The sequence below is a fragment of the Ambystoma mexicanum genome, chromosome 1p, assembly GCF_040938575.1.
Source record: "Ambystoma mexicanum isolate Mex_15411 chromosome 1p, UKY_AmexF1_1, whole genome shotgun sequence".
NCBI lineage: Eukaryota > Metazoa > Chordata > Amphibia > Caudata > Ambystomatidae > Ambystoma > Ambystoma mexicanum.
This window is the reverse complement of record NC_090921.1, coordinates 1,155,017,332-1,155,041,620: the sequence shown is the minus strand read 5'-3', so window position 1 is coordinate 1,155,041,620 and position 24,289 is coordinate 1,155,017,332.

Below are 24,289 nucleotides of genomic sequence, written 5' to 3'. Positions count from 1 at the left end.
TGTCCCCCGATCCCTGTAGTCTGTGTAATGGGGGTCAAGGGTTGCAGGGGTGGTTCTCCCGCTTACCATTACGGTAAATGGCAGATAAAAAAAAGGACCCAGCGGCATCAGCACCGCCCCACGTAAGTGGGAATAACTGATGCTGCAGGGGTACAAGACGGTCGCCGGCGCACATAGAGGTGCACCACAGTAAAGGTAAGTGGGGGGTGCAGGTTGGAGGATCGCAGGCTGGGGCATGCGGGCAAAAGTGATCTATCTGATCATTGTGCCGCGCCATAATTGGAGTCGACATTTTCATTGGCAGAATTATGCATGGCGCAGTGACCACATAGATTCCAGGCAACAGATTGTTGATGGCGCACATAGTTCTGATTAATAATACCAGTTACTGATTTGTGTGTGATCAAAAGCCAACAATAAAGGGGATGCAACTTTAGGGGCATCCACCAATGCTTCATTCAGTTTTGCCCCTGTTGTGGTGTGCTTCAGACCTCAAGCCAATTTCTTGTCTCTCAACTGGTGAAACTGTGGGCATCTGAGCTCTGCATACCATGAGGAAAAACATCAAAACAACAAAAGAAAGCAATAAAAAGCAGCCTCTGAAAAGCCATCTATGGGGTGGGGCAATTCTCCAGTCTCTCGCTCAGTCTCCGTTCCTGTATCATTTTAACCTCTTCAGAAATCTCTAACCCAAAGAAGGAATTCTTGCTCTGTCTGTCTTCCATTTTAGACATATGAATTTTGAGCCCTTCCTTGAGCACCAGAATGACCTCAGTACATTCTTTGCATATTTGTTCTTATTCGTGCAGACAGTAACGTATCATTGAGACTCCTTGACATGTACTATGTTTCTGATTCAGGGTAATTTTATTTTTAACTGCAGAGGGTAGTGGGCGTCTTTGGACTTTGGGATGCCATAAGCAGTGGAATGCATTCTCTTCCACAGTAATTCCGTGACTTGCTAACTGTCTGCGGCTAGACTACAAAACCCTTTGACCATATCAGTGCATGTAAAGATAGTAGCACCATGTGTGCTCTTGGCAACGCACCCAGGTAAAGTATTTGCATCCTTGCACATTGTATCCAGGACCTTGCTTAAATTTTGATAATCTGTACAATGTTCTAATCTAGATCCTCTCCACGGGTTGACTAATTCTAAACTGGCCTGGCTGGCATGCAGAATTGATTAGGAATCTTTCAGTGATCAACACCCTCAAGCTCCATTAGTCTAGCCATCATTTGGTTTATTGGAGGAACATTGTATTTTTGGGATGCAAGATTATTCCACAGTTCCATTTTCAAATCAGTCTGCTTCAGATATATGAATTGGTCAATTCAATTCCTCAATGCAGGGATACAGATTGAGACTCATTCATCAGGTCTAATTTTGCATGCAGAGTAGCATAGAACCTGGGGGAACAGGCTTCCCCAGAGTACCACAGAGTAGCTGACAAAAACCTTGAGCAGTGTGTTAATCAGCAAATGCTTTTCATTTACTAATTTGATTCCCAAAATATGTCTCACCCTCCAGTCATAAACCTGGCTAACCCTCCATGTTCCATTCCTAAAGATAGAAAAGGGAAGAATGTTTTCTATGTAAACATTGGGCACCTTCAGCCGCTTAAGTTATGTAACATGACATGAGGATACATCAATGTGTGTAGTCATTGACACTGCAGCTCCAGTATCTAACAAATAATTATAGACTCTGTTATATAGTGTATATAGCTAAAGGGCCATTCTTGTACATAGTTGCTTACCCATGTTTAGAATCTTACCTCACCTGTTGATGTCACAGAGAGCTTCAGAATGGCCAAGAGCTCAAAGAATGTGTTTTAAATGAGAGAGTTGGAAGCTGCTGGTGAGGAGGGATGGCTGCCGCCCTGTAGCTTTGAAATCAATGAAGACTTCCTCACACCTTCATATCCACAGTTGCTGTTTACTTCATTCTGTCGATGAGGACTGTAAGAGTATTTTGCATTTTTTTTATGCAGCACCACTGCATGGGTTTGGTGCATTGCTATAATGCGGTACAGCAAGGCATGTGTTGCCAGTGTGACATGGACATGTAAATGAAAACAGGCTATTCAGTCAAAAACGATTTCTACATCTAAAATGCAAATAATTTTTTTTTTCACAGTTAAAAGCATATATTTTTTTTCTCACCTGAAATTCCTCTGTTGCAGGAGACACATTTGAGGATTAATGAACTAACCTCATTAACAATACAAACGATTCTAACTCATTAATAATATAATGTGTTCTCCAGTGCAAAATGAGATGGAAAATGACAGGCTCTGAAAGTCATTTTAAATGCGCATCCAGATTTTTTTTTCATTGCTTCTATCTGCGCTCTGTTCACAGTATTTGCAGGAAGCAAAGACTCGAATAAGCAGGAAATCAGTTTGGTTACAGTTGCAACTGTATAGGCCAAGCCATTGTTAGAGAGAAGGAGGGTAGGACATGATAGAATTTCATTGGTTGAACTCGTTTGGCAGGCTGTAACAGAGCTTTGCTAATGAATCTCGGGGAAGAAGAGAGGAGAAGACATTTTACACAGCTGGGAGAAAGACCTGGCTGGTGGCTGGGGATTTAACTGATTGAAAAAGCAGATCCCAGTGCACTGCTGCAGAGACTGGGACTTCCAGTCAATAAGCCCCGGTTTGAGTGACGGCAGATGCTCGTCCTTGCTGGGGTGATTTAAGAAGAATTCATTGAACCACTTCCAGAAGGCGACCAGCCGACGAATTTCACATGCTGAACAGGGCTGGTAATTATATTACAGAGTGTAGGGGCAGTTTGTATGTGTGCGAAACTATTCAGTAAACGTGGAAGAGGGAACTCCAGTGTTTTATCAACATGTTTAATGTTGCGAATTGAATATGTTCTCGCCGCTCTCTTCTCATTTTGTTACAGATAAGGTTGTTACTGTGCAATTTCCATTTATTTCTGTAAAAAGAGTAAGATCGTGTTGAAATGCAATTTTTTATAATACACCAAAAATATCTGAAAGCAGACGGATAGTGTGTTTTATTTTTCTCTTTTATTTGTGCATCTACCATTACAGTACTGATAATATGGGGAGAGGTTTAGACAGTGCAATTGTCATTTTTAAGATAGCTAAAAATAAGACTTAACGGTAGCTGTGTGCATGATTCCATTCAGTATATAAGTGTATGTTTTCTGAACGGAACATAATAATGATATAATGAAATAGACTGCTGCTGGAAGTACATGAGTCAGCAGAAAGAGAGGCCCTGGACATAGTTCAACGATGTAGATAAGTTGGTGATAAATACCGCATGTTAGCTCGCTGTCGTAGATAAGTCAGTGAGGACAGCCCATGGTGGCACTCCAATTGAAAATGTGGTGTTCCTGAAATGTAAGCCTGAGGCCTCTCTAGTGATCACACGAACAAACTAAGCAAAAATAAGGGGTTCTGGATATTGGGGCCACATATAAAACAAAGGAATTATGCTCACCAGAAATACCACCAATAACGCATACCAACATAATATATACCACTAAATGTATCAGTGTGCTGAAATAATGTATGTATACTGTAGTACTATATACCAAATCTAATCTGAATGCAAAGAGTGATTATTACTGAATTATTTTCATTTTGGCGGTAAGAAAATACTGGTAGGCCCCAAATCTATACAAAATACCCTACATATTTATGGTGCGTTGCAGGCCACGAAAGTGATCATAGAGCACCTACTGGGCGTGGCAATTGTGTCTCACACTGCCATCTGTACATTAAAGGGAACCCATTTCATAATAACAGTGTGTCACCAAAAATGAATTTCAGAATGTCACAAAGGGAAACCACATTCTCAGACCTAGTGCAATATTTAGAGGCAAAGTTGTTTGCACATGGGACGTGGTCATTAAACAGTACCTCAGATTGGCATGACCGCATTCAGGGTGAGGTGCAGAAAGAAAAACTAGACAATATTTTTGCAGAAGGCAGCATAATTCAGGTCTGCCTTACAAGGTTATTGAATGCAGCCAATAAAAGTGCACCGATAAAAGTGCAGAGAAAGACTGTTTAATACGGCTATGCGCCAAAATATGGTTTATTTTGAATAGGTCCCTGCGAATGCAAGAAAATGATACCCAGCTAATTAACAGGTTAAAGACTGACTTAGATGGGGCAAGTAAAAAGAGGAGATGTTAAGAACAGAATTAGAAGGATGTCAGAAAGACATGCAATTATAATGCATAGATTTTGATATTCAGTTGTCCAAAAGCAAGAAACAGTTTGAAGACAGTGAGCAAGAATTAGTACACTTAAAAGCCTTAGTGGATCACATTAGACAGGATAAAGATGAGATTGTTTCAGAAATGCAGATTTTACAAAAAGAAAATTTTGAAAAAGAAAGTGATCTCCAAGGTGCACAGCAAGAAATGGTTAAAATGATTCAAGAAAGAGACAAGAGAAACAAAGAATTCAATGAATGCCAAATGCAAATGTGCGACATGCAGGAGGTAATAAATAAAATGAGTGATGAAAACAACTATCTGCAAAATGAAGCACGCAGGCTCCTTAAAAAGTGCAAAGACTTAGAACAACAAATGTGCATTCCCAGGTCCCAGGAGAGGCGGCAGGGTACTACATTCAATGGAGTGGAGGTGAATTTTAGTTCTGCCCAAAGAACTAGCGCTCCAGTGACTGGGCCGGTGACTGAACTTGGTTGCAGCACCCTTGGGGGATTTGATACTCCCATTGGGGGCAGCCACCAATCCCATACACCTGGATCCAGGATTGAGTCACCAAGTAGTGCAATTCCATGCATTGCAACAAGTAGCCCCATAAAAATAATGAAATCTATTAAAGCTCTGATCAAACCATTTAAAAAAGGAGGGGAATGCTGCATTGAGGATCACATAGAAGCGGTTCAAGACATTTTTAAAGCACTCCAGATACATAAGGAACAGTACAGAAAATATTTTCATTTAACTTTAGATGCTCCGACGACCAGCATCATAAGGGGATTAAATGAACAGCAAAATATGACATGGGTGGAGTTTGAAAAAGAAATTAGGCATCATTTTTCTCCTTTCCAGTCATTACAGGAGGCAAAGAAAGTTGCTTACACACTTACTGCTGGGCCTAATACATCCCCTCGCCAGTTTTTACAAGACTTAAAAAGAGCATTTTCTCGCTTTGATGTATCTTTTGACCCCAATTCTAATGAATTTAAAACCGCCTACTTCTATGGGCTACAGAAAGACATCATATCCCAATTGGTTCGTGAATTTGATTGTGACAAGTCCCTTGAGTGGATTGTGCATCAAAGCACAAAACTATATGAGGTACTCTATTGTCAGAATAGAGAAAGTGATAAAATGAAAGATACTAGACCTAAATCTAAAGAACCCTAAGCAACAGTGATGGAAATCAGGTCAGCCAAAATGTCCCTTGAGTCTTCTCAAAGTCCAGGTAAAAATATTTCGGCACCTGAACAAAGGGTTAATCAACAAAGGTCATCACACTCTGCACCAATGTTTCAATCACAAAATCCTAGTAATAGGGAGAGCTACATCAGTCGTAGGTATTTAGGAGGTAGGCCCCGGGCAGGCTATCGGCCTGATATGTCAGGTATGAACTATAATCAGAGACAAAATCAAGATCAAAGAAATTATGGTCCCTACCAGACACTGGGGACACAGAGCAAATTTGATCCCAACACCATGATATATGGTAATCAAGATAGACCCCGATATGTGGATCGATCTGCTGATAATGGGAATCAACATAGGGGTCAGTACCCACAACATGAGAGACAGGACATGAGACAGAACGTGAATTATACTCCACGTTAGTACAATGATTCCCCACCAGGGGACTACAACCAAAGGATGGGTGCACCCCGCTCCCCTCCACAAATGAATCAAGAGTTCAGAAACTATCCCAATAGAAATCACTCACCTGAGAGGTATCAGAATAGATCCAATCAGGGAGAAAGCAACCAATATCGATCTAGGCCACAGAGGGAGGATTCTAGAGAGATGGAAAGGTTTCAGTGCCTTGAGGCCCAAGTGAAAATGTTAGCTGAACAAATAGGGAAGCTTTGTACAGCACAAAAGCAGTCATCAAAGGAGGGGGCTGATGGCCATAGCAATGACCGGGGGGCTTCTTCTGAAAAGTGACTAAGTACTCATGATACCTACAGCGCCGAAAAGACAGATTGCTCTGATGTAATTTCGCATAATTACTCTGAGATGTCTAATGATTTAAAAGTGAAAATGCCAGTAAATGAACATGTAACAGAAATTGCAAATACTTCTAAAAGAGAGGTACGGTTTAACCTAGAGCTAAATCAAACATTGGAGATTTGTACAAATGAAATAAGAAAACCTGAAACTCCAAGAGAACAGAGACAGATTTAAAAAAAATGACTCATGCATGGGGAATACCAGTAAACAGGGAGTAAGTGGGGATGCTATGATTTCTTCCCTGGGCAGTCAAAACAATGACCAAACATAGGCAGAAAAAGGAAATACTCCAAAGGAGGGTACATGCCAATCACCTGAAGAATTCTTTGAGCCACATATTTTTGAAGAGGCTGAAAGGGCTGGTACCACACTATCAGGCCGATTCATGGAATTAATGTGCGCCGAAAATACCGGCGCAGAGGGGCCAAAATGTGCGAATCACAGTGCAAGTGCGAAAATCGCAGGGAAACCAGCACACATCGATTCATGGAAGTCCGTGCGGGAGAAAAATATTGGATGTGCGCTGAAAAAGTGCGCGGCGCACGCCGGCGCACAGGTCATCCAACGGCGTACGCCACGGCCACAGCGAAATCGCACATAGCGCGGCGCACATAACAAAAGTAGGCGGAACACGGGGCGTAACAATCGGAATGGGAACAACGCGTGAAAATATGGGCGTCACGGGGGAAGTACAGGAGGCAAGTGCGCGGAACGCCCACACGCTCGCCTACAACTCGTATTCATGGAATCGAATAGGGCAAACCAGCGCACGGTCAAAGACGCGCACAGTGCCAAACAAGTCCGCCACAAGAAAGCAGGCAGTAGTGTCCCTGCGCCTGAACTAAATGTGCGCCAAAATGTGCGATAACAAAAAGCACCTATATACAGCTATGATGAATGATCCATCCTGTGGCCCTCTAGGACAAATGAGGTGCAAAGGGGTACCGACAAACACGGACACCCGCTTTGTGAAAAATATCGTGTGCGTGTATTTCGGGGTGCGCGGGAAGTTCCACACGTGATTGACCTGGGTACGTGTATTTCGGGGTGCACGGGAAGTTCCACACGCGATTGTCCGTGGTACGTGTATTTCGGGGTGCGCGTGAAGTTTCACACGCGATTTCAGCAGGGTACGTGTATTCCAAGGTGCGCGGGAAGTTTCACACGCGAATTTGCAGGGTACGTGTATTTCGGTGTGCACGTTAAGTTCCACATGCGTTTTCAGCAGGGTACGTGTACTCCGGGTGCGCGGGAAATTCCACATGCGAATCCAGCAGCCTGTGTGTATTTCGGGGGTGCCGGGGAGTACTACACGTGAATTGGCCGTGTGGGTCCTCCCAGCTGTTCCCTCTACACCCTCCACAGCCCCTGCAGGCGGCCCACACCACAGGGGACTACCTTGCACCCCTGCACATGTCCTGCAGGCAGCCCCTCCACCATGGCCATGCCCCCCAGCCAACCCACATATCACCTTGCACTACTGCCCACCAACGCATGTCTCCCAGCACCCCCACCCCCCAGCATCCAGGGGCACCCTCCACCAGGCCCCCACTCATGTCTGCCACGCCCCCACCCCCCCAGCATCCAGGGGCACCCTCCACCAGGCCCCCACTCATGTCTGCCACCCCCCCAACCCCCCGTCATCCAGGGGCACCGTCCACCAGGCCCCCACTCATGTCTCCCAGCACCCCCACCCCCCAGCATCCAGGGGCACCCTCCACCAGGCCCACACTCATGTCTCCCTGCACCCCCAATCCCCAGCATCCAGGGGCACCCTACACCAGGCCCCCACTCATGTCTCCCAGCACCCCCACCCGCCAGCATCCAGGGGCACCCTACACCAGGCCCACACTCATGTCTCCCTGCACCCCCACCCCCCAGCATCCAGGGGCGCCGTCCACCAGGCCCCCACTCATTTCTCCCACCCCCCCACCCCCCAGCAGTCAGGGGCACCCTCCACCAGGCCCCCAATCATGTCTCCCTGCACCCCCACCCCCCAGCATCCAGGGGCACCCTCCACCAGGCCCCCACTCATGTCTCCCTGCACCACCACACCCCAGCATCCAGGGGCATCCTCCACCAGGCCCCCACTCATGTCTCCCAGCACCCCCACCCCCCAGCATCCAGGGGCACCCTCCACCAGGCCCCCACTCATGTCTCCCTGCACCCCCACCCCCCAGCATCCAGGGGCACCCTCCACCAGGCCCCCACTCATGTCTCCCTGCACCCCCACCCCCCAGCATCCAGGGGCACCCTCCACCAGGCCCCCACTCATGTCCCCCTGCACCCCCACCCCCCAGCAGTCAGGGGCACCCTCCACCAGGCCCCCACTCATGTCTCCCATTCCCCCACCCCCCAGCAACCAGGGGCACCCTCCACCAGGCCCCCACTCATGTCTCCCTGCACCCCCACCCCCCAACATCCAGGGGCACCCTCCACCAGGCCCCCACTCATGTCCCCCTGCACCCCCACCCCCCAGCAGTCAGGGGCACCCTCCACCAGGCCCCCACTCATGTCTCCCATTCCCCCCACCCCCAGCAGTCAGGGGCACCATCCACCAGGCCCCCACTCATGTCTCCCTGCACCCCCACCCCCCAGCATCCAGGGGCACCCTCCACCAGGCCCCACTCATGTCCAACTCATGTCCCCCTGCACCCCCACCCTCCAGCAGTCAGGGGCACCCTCCACCAGGCCCCCACTCATGTCTCCCAGCACCCCCAGCATCCAGGGGCACCCTCCACCAGGCTCCCACTCATGTCTCCCTGCACCACCACACCCCAGCATCCAGGGGCACCCTCCACCAGGCCCCCACTCATGTCTCCCAGCACCCCCACCCCCCAGCATCCAGGGGCACCCTCCACCAGGCCCCCACTCATGTCTCCCTGCACCCCCAACCCCCAGCATCCACGGGCACCCTCCACCAGGCCCCCACTCATGTCTCCCTGCACCCCCACCCCCCAGCATCCAGGGGCACCCTCCACCAGGCCCCCACTCATGTCCCCCTGCACCCCCACCCCCCAGCAGTCAGGGGCACCCTCCACCAGGCCCCCACTCATGTCTCCCATTCCCCCCACCCCCAGCAGTCAGGGGCACCATCCACCAGGCCCCCACTCATGTCTCCCTGCACCCCCACCCCCCAGCATCCAGGGGCACCCTCCACCAGACCCCACTCATGTCCAACTCATGTCCCCCTGCACCCCCACCCTCCAGCAGTCAGGGGCACCCTCCACCAGGCCCCCACTCATGTCTCCCACCCCCCAGCAGTCAGGGGCACCCTCCACCAGGCCCCCACTCATGTCTCCCTGCACCCCCACCCCCCAGCATCCAGGGGCACCCTCCACCAGGCCCCGCTCATGTCCAACTCATGTCCCCCTGCACCCCCACCCTCCAGCAGTCAGGGGCACCCTCCACCAGGCCCCCACTCATGTCTCCCTGCACCCCACCCCCCAGCATCCAGGGGCACCCTCCACCAGGCTCCCACTCATGTCTCCCTGCACCACCACACCCCAGCATCCAGGGGCACCCTCCACCAGGCCCCCACTCATGTCTCCCAGCACCCATACCCCCCAGCATCCAGGGGCACCCTCCACCAGGCCCCCACTCATGTCTCCCTGCACCCCCACCCCCCAGCATCCAGGGGCACCCTCCACCAGGCCCCCACTCATGTCTCCCTGCACCCCCACCCCCCAGCATCCAGGGGCACCCTCCACCAGGCCCCCACTCATGTCCCCCTGCACCCCCACCCCCCAGCAGTCAGGGGCACCCTCCACCAGGCCCCCACTCATGTCTCCCATTCCCCCCACCCCCAGCAGTCAGGGGCACCATCCACCAGGCCCCCACTCATGTCTCCCTGCACCCCCACCCCCCAGCATCCAGGGGCACCCTCCACCAGGCCCCACTCATGTCCAACTCATGTCCCCCTGCACCCCCACCCTCCAGCAGTCAGGGGCACCCTCCACCAGGCCCCCACTCATGTCTCCCACCCCCCAGCAGTCAGGGGCACCCTCCACCAGGCCCCCACTCATGTCTCCCTGCACCCCCACCCCCCAGCATCCAGGGGCACCCTCCACCAGGACTCCACTCATGTCTCCCTGCATCCCCAACCCCCAGCATCCAGGGGCACCCTCCACCAGGCCCCCACGAATGTCTCCCTGCACCCCCACCCCCCAGCATCCAGGGGCACCCTCCACCAGGCCCCCACTCATGTCTCCCACCCCTACCACCCCCCAGCACTGTGGGGCACCCTCCACCAGGCCCCCACTCATGTCTCCCTGCACCCCCAGCCCCCCAGCAGTGCGATTTGCCTGGGTACGTGTATTTCAGGGGTGCGCGGGTAGTCTTACACGCGATTTCATCAGGGTACGTGTATTATGGGTCCGCGTGAACCTCCACACGCAATATCAGCAGGGTTCGTGTATTACGGGTCCGTGTGAACTTCCACACGCGATATCAGCAGGGTACGTGTATTACGGGTCCGCGTGAACTTCCACACGCGATATCAGCAGGGTACGTGTATTACGGGTTCGCGTGAACTTCCACACGCGATATCAGCAGGGTACGTGTATTACGGGGTTCGCTTGAACTTCCACACGCGACTGGGCCCGGGAGAGTGGGGTAAGTGTATTCCTGGGGTGGCCGGGAATATTCACTCGCGACTGGGCATGGGAGAGCGTGTTATGTGTATTCCTGGGGTGGGCGGGAATATTCACTCGCGACTGGGCCTGGAAGAGCGTGTTACGTGTATTCCTGGGGTGGGCGGGAAGATTTACACGGTCGCCTACAACGCGCCAAAAAAAAAGGTCCAATCCGGAAACACGTACGCCAGCATGAAGCAGGCGCACGTCCCGCGCAGCATAAAAGTGTGCGCAAACAACAAACAAGCTCAGACGCCAGGATGAATGTACCGTTCCTAGCAGCAGTGGCCGTGGGATACCGCAGGAGGAGGAGGAGGATAGTCAGGGCCAGAATATTCACACCCAGAACCAGCCTTTTTGGTATGCCTGATGACCAGGTGTATGGGAGGTACAAGTTTCCACCTCACATAATACTTGACCTGGTCAGTGAGTGGGAGGATGACCTCACATCACCCACCCTGTGCTCCCAAGCACTCAGCCCCCTGGAGAAGGTCCTCAATGTACTGCACTTCTTGGCTACCGGATAATTTCAGCGGACAAGTGCCATAGTGGGGGGGGGTGTCACAGGCCACGCAGTCACGGTGCCTACACCAGGTGTTGGCCATCATCACTGCACACCCATCAGTCCGCAGCACATATACCTGCCCAGAACACCTGCAGAAAGGCAGGCTGTCAGCCAGGATTTCTACAGGGTGGCACAATTCCCCAAAGTGCTAGGTGCCATTAATTGCACCCATGTGGCTCTACGTCCCCCCAGGGAATCTGAGCACATCTATAGAAACCGCAAGCACTGGCATTCCATCAACGTCCAGGTAGTATGTGATGCCAAGGGAATCATCACCTCAGTATATGCCAACTATCCAGGGTCCACCCACGACAGCTTCATTTACAGGATGTCAACCCTAAACCGGGACATGGAAGCTGGGCGGCATGGTGATGCATGGCTGCTTGGTGAGTATAAATGCCACAGCACACGCATGCATGACAGATACAGAGTAATGTCACTACCCCACTAATGATCCCCATCACCACCTCCCCAGGGGAGAGTGCCTACCCTCTGAGCATCCATATGATGACGCCAATTCGGAACCCCATCACGCCTCCCAAGGTAAGATACAACACAGCCCATATTGCAACCCGGGGCATAGTTGAGCGCACATTTGGAGTGCTCAAGTCACGCTTTCGCTCCCTTGACCGTTCTGGCGGGCAGCTGTTATACGCTTCCCCAGTAGTGTGCAGGATCATAGTGGCAGCATGTGTCCTGCACAATGTTGCAACACGCCGGGGCCTGGCTGTGGACATGGTGGTGCCCCCACATCCCCAACCACATGCACGCCGACTGCGCATGGGAGGGGAAAGGGCACGGGGTGAGGCAGCCCGTACACAGCTTGTGGCTAATCACTTCACATAGAAATAACACCCGTGTGGAGTGCACACAGCCCTGGCACATACCATCTGACAATCAATGATGACTCAATCTGACAATTCTGATGAATTAAAGGACAGTCAACTGTCAGAACCATAGCAGCCTGAGATTGTTCACCTGGAAGTGTCACAATGTGTGCATCCCTACCTACACAAACACCAGCAATGCAGTGTCATCAAAAGACACACTTCTATGCAGCAAAAATGAATACCCACTTGCAAAATACAACATGAGAACAGTGCCATATCACCCAACCCCTCCCCGGCACCGCCACACAACACACCATGGCATGTCATGCTATGTGAGAGCAAACAAATTAATCCACACAACATGACACAAGTGTCACAAAGTACAGTGTCCCTAATGGAAACTGCCCACACATGAAATGCTCACAGTAATGCAGGACCAACAACACACATTACCAAATATTTAGCAATAATACTAATCACCTACACAACCTCCAACCTACCATAAATATGACAGTACGGATTAAAAAAATTGGTAGTGTCACTACCTGATAATGCCAGCACTTCGAACACTTCCAACTGTACAGTGTTAGCGCCACGCAAAAGTGTAGGTGCACTGCTTACAAAATGTCCAAAGTAGACCGCCTTGTGAAGACATGAGGAATGGACCTGCAAATTAGGAGGATGAGATGGATGCAGAGGCACATATCAATACACCATGCAGTGTACAATACAACAACAATATGCACTAGGAATGTATACACAGTATTAACTACAGACTGCCCACACATCAAATGGGAGTCCAACGTCACTGTGTAAGTCAATATCACTTGGGCGCACCCTTTGCAAGCCCATGGAAACGGGAAGCAGGAGGGGTGTGTGTCACACAAACCCAAGCATCTAACCCAGATTCAGGACAAGCCTGCATGTGCCCAGCCACAATACAGCCTATGCCCACGGGAGCCACACAAGGCAACACACTGTTAAAAAAATCAAAAATCAAAAATCAAAAATGGCCATGAATGGGCCAGGGGGAGTGTGGGGGAGGCCACCCAGGAGGTCCAAGGACAGAGTGCACACCAAAACCCACCTGTGTGGATCTTGGGAAAAAAAAACACCTCCATGGGCTCATGGCCTGCACGGCTACCCTATTGTGAGAGATTTGCTGCTGTCGCTCTCCTCACCCTCTGCAGCTGCATCAGGAGGTGGTGGCACTATGGGAGGCAGCCCACGCAAAGCCCTAGTCTGGTCCTCCATGGCAGCAAGCATGCAGGTGTGGAAGGTCTGGTTCTGGAGGATAATCGTGCGGAGGTCCCCATGCAACAACTCACGGGATGCCCGGACCTCCTCCCTAGTTGCCTGCATCTCAGCTGAGAGCGTACGTGTGAGCCGCTCCAGCTGCTGTGCTGTCCTCGTGTCAGTTGAAGCCTCAAGCTCAACAAGAGTCACCCTGAGCTGACGGAGTTCCACCCTCAGGGCTTCCCTGTGGCCTTGGGACTCAATAGAAATGGCTTCCCGCAGAGTCTCCAGTGCCGCCCGTCTGTCTCTGTTGGATTCCAACATGTCCTCCCTGTGTGACTGGCAAATGGAGTCTGTTGCCTGCTGTAGTTGTTCCATCAGCCTTTCTTGGGGGACAATGGAAGTGGCCACCCTATCCATGGCCTGAGCCATCATCTCAGATGATGCTGCCTGTTGGTTTGCCATACCGTATCTGGATTGCTCCCATGCGGTATTGCCAGGTGGCGTACGGCCACCGCGTCGGCGGGCACCACACCTGTCTGGGGCAAGGCAAACTGTGCCTTGCTGTGCCGGCACTGCCTGAGGCTGCAGGACTGCTTTCCCCCTCTGATCTGCTGGCCCAGGAACAGGATCAGATGTTGCAGAGTGTGACCCTGCATCCGTAACCACCAAAGGTGGACCTACCAACACTGACATCCCCATTGAGTGTTCTACCCCTGGTGCAGGTGGGTTGGACAGTACAGAATCCCTCCCAGAAACACTTACCTGCGACCGCACATAGGTCTCATCATCCGAATCGACACCTGAATAGAGCTCGCGGGAGGTGCACCCAGAGACACCCCTTGAGATAATGGTCTGCAGCAAGTGTGGGTTCTCACCCACCACCACACCACGTCCCTCACTGGTGCCCGGTCGGGCCTGAGACCCCTCCTGGGTCTGCACAATCTCCACAACCCCAGCAGTATCAAGTGCGTCATCCCCTGCAAAGACATGAAAGAAAAGAAATGGGAACAGGCATTAGCACCATGGCACAGAATTAGGGCTGAGAAGCAACAGAAACAGTACTTCATTGACACATGTCCCACATGACTATAACCCTCCCATGCATGCACCGTCACTGCGTATGAAGGGGAGGCAAATGGCACACATTGATGACACCAAGATGGAAGACCAACACATTTGCTGCATGCTGGCAAGCAGTGCCCTCACACATTGGCCTGTGATTGGCATGTCCAATACACATACATGACACATGCCATCACACAGATGGCATGTACCATATCCATGTCACACATGTGACAATAGGACTGAGAAATGCCTAGTGAAAGTGGTGGAATGCAAACAATCAACCTGAATGAACACAGAATAATATGCAACTATGTTGTGGCAAGATGACACTTCAAGGGCAACTGGTGTGAGGTTGGGCTAAATGTCTACTGTTGCCAGATGGGATACTGCAATACCCAAATCCTGGTGCGCAGAATGTATTGGATGAAGCACATGGGTGACCCAAACCACTCAGGCACACACACCCTCACCTGGCACTCAATCAGAAGCCCTCACACACACACCATGCACATGGATGACACACACATGCATGTGCACTCACCGGACAATGCTTCGTAATCTGGCAGGTCTCCCACGTCTTGGATCTGTCCCTCCGTGACGTAGGTCCCAGCAACATACTCATGTGGAGTGAGTTCAATGTCCTCTGCTGGAGACCCACCTCCAGTCACTAGAGTAGCAGCATGACTTGAGGCCAGCTTTTTCTTTGCCCTGCGCTTCAGGTCATTCCAGCGCTTGTAGCAATCATTAGCTGTGCGCCTCACGAATCCAAGGGCACTTATGATGTCCGCGATGGTCTGCCAGTGTGCCAGACGTTGTGCAGGTGTGGTCTTGCATCCTGCAGTAATCACCATTTCGCTGTCATGTGCGGACACATACTCCACAAGTGCATCAAGTTCGGCCTGATTGAAGCTGGGCTTCCTTGGTGGGCCGGACTGTATAGCCGTGTCTGGGGCATCAGCCTGTATTGGACGAGCACTCTTCCTCTTGGAAGGTGGTGGGGATCCTGAGTGTCCTACACCGCTCTGGACACTAGGGGCAGGAGCCCCGGTGGACTGTGGACTAGGAGTGTGGGAATGAACACTCACCATGGGACTTGGTGCAGGCATTAGCTGAAGTGTGATGTAGTCAGGGGGAACGTCAGCAGGATGGACTGGGACCGACACTGTCCTGGCTGGGAGACTCAGAGCTGGGGTGGATGGAGCCGCAGCTGCCCCTGCAGCCTCCCCACCCTGCCTACTCGGGGCAGCAGATGACATAGCTGCCCCTGATCCACGTGGCTTGGTGACACCAACGTGCACCGCCACACGTGGCCTAGACCTGCTGACCTGGAAGTCAGCCATGGAGTCACCCTGTGCCAGGTCTGGTGCCACAATGGGCTGGTCCAACAAGGGCTGAGCAGGGATGGTGTCAGCCACGTTACCCTCAACCAGGGGGGGGGCATTGGTGTCCCTGACTGGTCACCCACACATGGGGGGCTAGGGGCACCCTGCAAGTCCCGGCCACGTCCCCTACCGTATCCACCAGGGCCACCTATTGAGGCTCGGCCACCTTTGCCACCCTTACCGCGTGCTCGCCTCCCAACCGTGGCACTGATGTTGTTGTGCGTATGAGAGTAGCAGTAAACTATTGTCCTGGGCAATTGGGGGTCAACGGGGTAGGGTACTAGATGGAATTCATACCCTAGTGCTCTAGCAAGGCTGTATGTGACCCCTGAGGGAAGATGACGGGTCACGCAACGCACAGGCACCCCAAAAAAGGGAGATAATGTGCACGCAACCCCTCCTAGACCACGTGCGTGGAAAAATAAACCTGCACTACGCTGTGGCACCCAGAAACACAAAAATTAACGTATGCATGTCACACGCAGCCTAGAATGACCTCTGAAGGGGTACGCAACACACGGGGCAAGCACAGATGTTAAATACGTGCGCGACTCACCGTCTGCCTGGAAAAATCGCATGAAAAATACGCGTGTGGGCGCGTTGGCAACACCCCCGCCAAAAGAAGAATTGTACGCTGTCTGAGGAGACAGGACAACAGAAGAAGTGAACGCTGTTTGAGGAAACAGGCCCAGGAAAAAGACAAAAAGAGAAAAAGCTGTCAGAGGTAACAGGGAGTACGAACTTGGAACGCCGTGAAGTAAATCACGTGTGAACAGACAAGAAGTACAGATTTCGCTCTCCACGAAAAGCACGTACAAGGAAATGGCGTTCTACACGTACCTTTTAAACATGCCCACACGTCCAGCGTCACTTCCGCGTCTATGCGCTAAGGCCCTATCCTCCAATTACACGAGCTGACACTCTGACGTGCAGTCATTGGACGTGTAACATGCACCTGTGTACAGGGAAACGCCCGCGCTCGCACGTCACAGACGCGCATATGCGCTGAGGCCCTTTCCACCAATATGACACTCTGACGTGCTTATTTTTCTACGCGCCATGGAAAACGCACATGCGCGTAACGTCATAGACGTGCCTACACGCTGGGGGCCTTTGGGCCAATGAATTCGCGTACGTGTGCTGATGCGCTTACGCGCTAAGGACCTTTCCTCGAATTACACGCAGACGTGCTGGATTTTCACGTGCCAAATCACTCCGTATCAAGCTGGCCACGCGTAAGCACACGGAAGACCACGCTCCTGCCCAGAAGGCCGAATTACTGCCCCCCAGAGCCCCGAGCACGCTCCCACCTGCCATCTGCTGCTGCCTGATTGCCTACTGCCCACGTGCCCTGCCATTTGCTGCCTGCACATCAGCCAGGGGTGCTGTTGCTGTGACCACCCCTGCTGGAACCGAAGACTCCCGACTGGGATTCCATCGCTCCACAGACCAGCCCCAGGACCCAGTTGCCCACCCATTCCTGCCTCTGGGGTTGTCATGTCGGGCACTGCAACATCTGGCACCACTGGCAACCCCCAGCCAGAGAGGCAGAGGGGCACCAGCTTCACTGCCACCGAAGTTGGTGTCCTGGTGGAGCAAGTCCTGGGGCAGTATGATGCCCTCTTCGGAAGTTTGCGCGCCGACAAGGAAGGACGGACTCGGATCTGGACGGACATCGTGACTGCCATCAACGCGGAGGGGGTGGCAGTCCGACTATTCCACCATGTCAAGAAGCACTGGAAGGACTTCAGGTCCAGGACCCTCAACCAGGCCCGGCGCCTCTTGAAGGCAGCGGATGCTAAGGGCGCCGGGGCCACTTGTCGGACAATCAGATGAGGGTCCTGGAATGCACATCCCCAGCGCTCCACGTCCAGGTTCTTGAGAGGCAGACCCGTCTGGAGTCGAGCGGTAAGTGTACATGCATCCTGATTGTAAGCTGTGCGTGTGGTGGTGTGCCAGTAGTGTGCAGGTTGCACATGTGTTTTTATGGGACCAAGTATGGGGGGGTGTACAGGGCCGTGAGACTAACACATGCGAGGGCTCTCATGTGTGAGACATGGATGGTGCTTGTGTGTGTAGGCTTGTATGCCAAATGCATATGTGTGGGCACACACGTTTGGATGAATGTGTGTGTAAGTAGGCATGTTCGTAATGTCACACATGGATGTTGGTTTCAGCTGCATGTATCAGCACTGTGTACATGTGCATGTGTGTGTATTTGATAAGGGTGCAACAGTGATGCAACATGGATGCATGTGACACCGGGATGTGGAAGCCTGATTGGCAGATGTGACATGGATGCCAATCTGAACACTGCAACAGTTGGCAGAGGTGTACACATGCATGCAAGCGTGGTGGTGTGTGTGCATGTGTAGTGCACTCCCTGTGTTGCATGTGATGTCTGGCTCACCTTTGCCTGCTCATGCTGTTGTATGTGTATGGATGGTGCTGGCTGTTGCGATATGGCTGTGTATGGCTCATGTGTGCGAGTTGAAATGACATGTGTGTTGGCGATTGTGATGCCATGTCTGAGGTTTCCCAATGCCACTCATGTACAACTGTCATGTGTGTATGTGTCCATTGTACAGTGCCCTGATGCCTGTGTTTTATTTCTCCCTGTCTGCAGCGTCAACTGATGAAGAGGGCGGAGAAGGTACTGTGGAGCACAGCGGCAGGGATTGCACCGCCAGCCGGAGACGCAAGGCCCGGCTTCCCTCCCAGGTTGTCATCTCGTCGGGGAGTGAGGAGTCCGGTGCCGCGTCCCAGGCCGCAGCAGCCGGTGGGAGGTCCAAGAGGCGGAGGTCGGAGTTGGACTCCTCGGCAGCAGAAGGGGCAGCTGGGACCCCACAGGGCCCAACGGGGGAAGATGGCACAGAGTCATCCAGGTTGGTGGGGGGTTTGGTGGAGGAGGAGGCCGTGCAAGCGACAGAGATGGGGTCTGGAGGTGGGGATTCCACTGGTGCTAGTGGTGCAGTGCAGGACCAGGGACAGGAGGCAGCACAGGCCGCCGCGGAAGTGCCTGTGTGCAATCCTGTCCCTGATCCTGTCACTGCATCATCTTGCACCAGCAGGGATGCCTACGTCCAGACCCGTTTTCAGGCAGGGGATGAGCTTACAACAACTGGCCTTCCTCTGCCTGCGGACGTGGCTATCCAGGTACGGGTTGAGCCTGTCCTGACTGGTGTGGCGTTGCGTCAACGTCCCATGCGAGGTGACCTGCAGTCTTTTCATGAGGAGACTGCACGTCATCTCAAATTGCTCATTGACCGCGTCGGCCTACTGGGACAGGTCACCCAGGCCGGATTCCTCCGTTTGCTGGAGCTTGTTCCGACCCCCTCCTCAACTGAACACCCTATCCGCCAGTCGTCCTCCGTGCCATCTTTCCACCCATTTGTCACCTGGGTGCCCTGTGGAGCTGTCTCTGATGGTGCGGCCAGGCTGCTGGAGGACACATCCCTGCCACAGTCGGGAGTCGGACGTCCAGCAGGGGTGGCCACATCAACGACTGCACCCCGGGCGGTGGAGGATGTGCAGGCAGCAGGAGCCAGGGCACGGGCACAGGCACAGCAGCAGCAGCAACGAGGTGGGAGCCAAGATGGCTCGGGGCCTTCGACATCGGAGGGGCAGGCATCGGCCGGAGGGCAGGAGGACCTAGGACGGGAAGTGTCTTCCGTGTGGCAGTGGTTGTGCCACGCCATAGATGCGGAGCGGCAGCGGGCGGAAGAGGCACAGCTCACGATGGTCAGGGTGGAGAACTCCATGCGGAGGGCCCTGAGGAGGGCCGAGTGCCTCGAGGCAATCCGCAGAGAGTTGGAGGAGAACATGTCGTCGGCCCTGCGGACCCTCGGGGCCATGAAGGAGGACCGCCTCCGGGACATTGAGCAGGAGTTCGATGATGCCCTGGCCCGGAACATCCAGAAGTGAGCCGTCGGACTAGCCCGCTCCCTTGTAAATAGTTCTTTAGTGTTAAGTTTCCTTTCGGTTTTGTTTTGTTTTGGGGCGCTTGGACAATGCCCCAACTTCTTGTATATAGTTCTTCATTAGGTAGTATTTTATTTTATAGGTTTCATTTAAAGGATTGGGCACATGGACCCAGGATGTTCACCTTGTACATAGTTTGACAATGGATTTGAATTGTTGATTTTTTTTTTTCGTGGATCAATGGTTTTTTCTTATTTTGGACCCTTGGATTTATTTTCTCAGACTGACACTTTGGAGACTTGCTTTTGGATTGCTTTTCATTTGGATTTCATGCATCTTTTTCTTTTATTGGACATGCTGGATTTCATTTATTATTTCCATTTTCTTCTGTTCCATTTCATTGCCTTGCTTTTCTGTTTAATACATTATAATTTGGTACTTCTCTCTTTGGTTTCATGCATGTCACAATGTGTGTTCTATCATTCACATGCTGTCATTGTGTGGGTTTGACGGATATGTGTTGATGTGCAGACTAGCCATTTGGGATGCATCATGTGCTGGTGATTTCTTTGTGGGGTGGATGTCATACCTGGTGGCTTGTTCGGACTGGGGTGGCGTAGGCAGTGTATTGAGGGGGCATGTGGGCCATGATTATGGATCGTCATGAGGTGTTGGGGGGACATGTATGGGGGCCTGCTGGCAGGTGCCCTGCACTGCTGGGGGGTGCGGGTGCTGGGAGACATGAGTGGGGGCCTGGTGGAGGGTGCCCCTGACTGCTGGGGGGTGGGTGTGCAGGGAGACATGAGTGGGGGCCTGGTGGAGGGTGCCCCTGGATGCTGGGGGGTGGGTGTGCAGGGGGACATGAGTGGGGGCCTGGTGGAGGGTGCACCTGGATGCTGGGGGGTGGTGGTGCAGGGGGACATGAGTGGGGGCCTGGTGGAGGGTGCCCCACAGTGCTGGGGGGTGGAGGTGCAGGGGAACATGAGTTGGACATGAGTGGGGGCCTGGTGGAGGGTGCCCCTGGATGCTGGGGGGTGGGGGTGCTGGGAGACATGCGTTGTTGATCAGTAGTGCAGGGTGACATGTGGCTTGGCTGGGGGGCATGCCCATGGTGGATGGTCTGCCGCGGGACATGAGCAGGGGTGCAGGGTAGTACCCTGTGGTGTGGGCTGCCTGCAGGGGCCGTGGAGGGTGTAGAGGGAACACCTGGGAGGACCCACACGGCCAATTCACGTGTAGTACTCCCCGGAACCCCTGAAATACACGTACCCTGCTGAATTTGTGTGTGAAACTTCCCATGCACCCCTAAATGATGTGCAAAGGGGTACGCGACAAACACGGACACCCGCTGTGTGAATAATAGCGTGTGCGTGTATTTCGTGGGTGCGGGGGAAGTTTAACACGCGATCGGGCATGGGGGAGCGTGGTACGTGTATTTCAGGGTCTCGCGGGTTGTTTAACATGCGATCGGGCCTGGGGGAGCAGGGTGCCACTCACCGTCTGCCTTGCGTGTAGAAGAACGCGTAGCCAACACCCACCCGCTGTGAAGTAATAGCGTATGAACCCCAACGCCTGCAGAACACACGCACCGCACCCCACGGAAAGCACATACTGAGCAATGGAAATCCACGTGGGATCTTCAAGCCCTGCCAGGGCAACGCCCGTGCGCGATATGTCACAGACGCGCTTACGCGCTAAGGGCCTTTGGTCCAATGGAATTGCGTATGCGTGCTGACGCGCTTACGCGCTAAGGGCCTTTCCTCGAATTACACGCTGACGTGCAGAAAATTCATGTGCCAAATCACTCCGTATCAAGCTGGCCATGCGTAAGCACACGAAAGACCACGCTCCTGCCCAAAAGGCCGAATTACTGCCCCCCAGAGCCCCGAGCAGCCTCCCACGAGCCATCTGCTGGTGCCTGCCTGTCTGCCTGCTGCCACCGTGCCCTGCCATTTGGTGCCTGCACATCAGCCATCTGCAGGGGTCCAGTTGCTGTGTCCACCCCTGCTGGAACAGAAGACTCCCGACTGGGATACCATCGCTCCACAGCCAGGACCCAGTTGCCCACCCACGCCTGCCTCGGGGGTCACCATGTCGGGTCAAACACCATCCGAGACCACTGGCGACCCCCAGCCAGAGGGGCAGAGGGCCACCAGCTTCAGTCAGAAGGAAGTTGGTGTCCTGGTGGAGCGTGTCCTGGGGCATTATGATGCCCTCTTCGGATCATCACGCGCCGACAAGGAAGGACGAGACAGGATCTGGACGGACATCGTAACTGCCATCAATGCGGAGGGGGAGGCAGTCCGACTATTCCATCATGTCAAGAAGCGCTGGGAGGATTTCAGGTCCAGGACCCTCAACAAGGCCCGGCACCTCTTGAAGGCAGCGGATGCTAAGGGGCGCCGGGGCCACTTGTCGGAAGATCAGATGAGGGTCCTGGAAGGCATATCTCCAGCGCTCCACGTCCAGGTCCTTGAGAGGCAGACAGGGCATGTTGCAGTGTGCTGGTAGTCTGATACTTGCCTGTATGTGTGACATAGGCCATGTTCGCGTGTGTGTGTGCAGGGACATCATGGTCATGCATGTGAGACCAGTAATGTGTGAAACACACGGTTGGTGTATGTGTTTAAATGCAACATGGGGAGCCCTATGCGGAATGGACACATGAGAGCATGCCAGTCTCTGTTCCTGGACATGGGTGGGGGTGAGGGATGGGTGCTGATGCCATGTACATGTATGGTGTCCATGTCTGTGTGTATGACCTGCGTGTCTGTGACTTGTGAATGCCATGGATGCATGACACATGTCTGTGACAATGTTCAGAATCACTGATGCAGCCTAGTTATCCTTGCATCCACTGTGTCTGGGGTGTACGAGTCCAGATGGATGAAAGTACGGTGAAGTGTGTGCATGTGATAGGCATGACCCATGATGCATGTGAGTTCAAAAACAACATTGTATGTTTCAAGAGTCCCTTGGACATGTTTGCTAATGTCCATAGCATGCGCCATGCCTGTTACTGCATGTGTTTTGCCTGCACTGACCCATGTGTTGTGGAGGGACATGATGGAAGGGATCTTTGACAGTGCCACTCATCTGCTATTGCTTCCTGTCTAGGGGACCATTGTAAAGTACCCTGATGCTTGTGTTCTATGTCTCCCTCTACACAGCGCAAAGTGAAGAAGAGGGCGGAGACGGCGCTGTGGAGCAAAGCGGCGGGGATGCCCCCATGGCTGCAGCGGAAGGGGTGGGTGAGCCCCCACAGGGGCTTGCAACGGTGGAAGACGGGGTGGAGCCATCCAGGTTGGTGGTTTCCACAGAGGAGGAGGAGGCCGCTACTGAGCTGCACATGGGGCCTGGTGGGGGCATCCCTGCTGGTGCAAGTGGTGCAGTCCAGTGACAGGGGCAGGAGGCAGCACAGGTTGCCGTGGAGGTGCCTGTGCATGTCACTTTCCCTGACACTGTGACTGCACCACCATGCACCAGCAGGGATGCCCCATCCCAGGCCCGTCCGCAGGTAGGGGGGATGTCTATGTCATCTGACTCCCCTCCACCTGCAGACGAGGGCACCCCTGGCCGTATGGAGAAGGTCCTGATTGGTGTCGTGTTGCGCACGGGTGTCATTCGTGATGAGGTGCGTGCTTCCCGGGGGGAGCACACACGTCATCACGAAGAGCACCGTGCCAATGTGGCCCAGTTGGGAGCGGCCATGGTCGGGGATTTCATACATGTGTCGGGCACTCTGGCGACCCTCTCCTCCTCTGTGGAGGCTATGCGCCAGTCGTTCTCCATGCCGTCTTCCAGCCCAGATGCCACCAGGGCCCCCTGTGGACCTGCCCCGACCAACGCAGCCAACTCGGTGGGGATCCCATCCCTGCCACAGTCGGGAGTCGGAGGTCCAGCAGGGGTGGACACACCAGCAACTGGACCCCAGCAGATGGAGGATGTGACGGCATCATCGGGCAGGGCACGTGCACGACGGCGTCGGTGGATTCCATCAGCCTGGATGCCGTCGTGCTGGCACAGGCAGTTGCGTCGGAGGCAGCGGCAGGCTCGACGTGGGAGGCATCATGGCTCGAGGCCATCAACATCAGGGGTGCAGGCATCGGCCGGAGGGCAGGAGAACCCTGGAATGGGAGTGTCTTCCATGTGGGAGCGGTTGGGCCAGCAGATAGGTGCGGAGCAGCAGCGGGCAGAGGAGGAACGGCTCACAATGGTCAGGGCGGAGAACTCCATGCGGAGGGCGCTGAGGCGGGCTGAGTGCCTCGAGGGTATTCACAGGGAGTTGGAGCTGGACACTGCATTATCCCTACGAGACCTTGGGGCCAGGGAACATGCCCGCCTCCAAGCCATTGAACAGGAGTTCGATGATGCCCTGGCCCATGACAACAACCAGTGAGCCGTCGGACTAGCCCGCTGCCCTTGTAA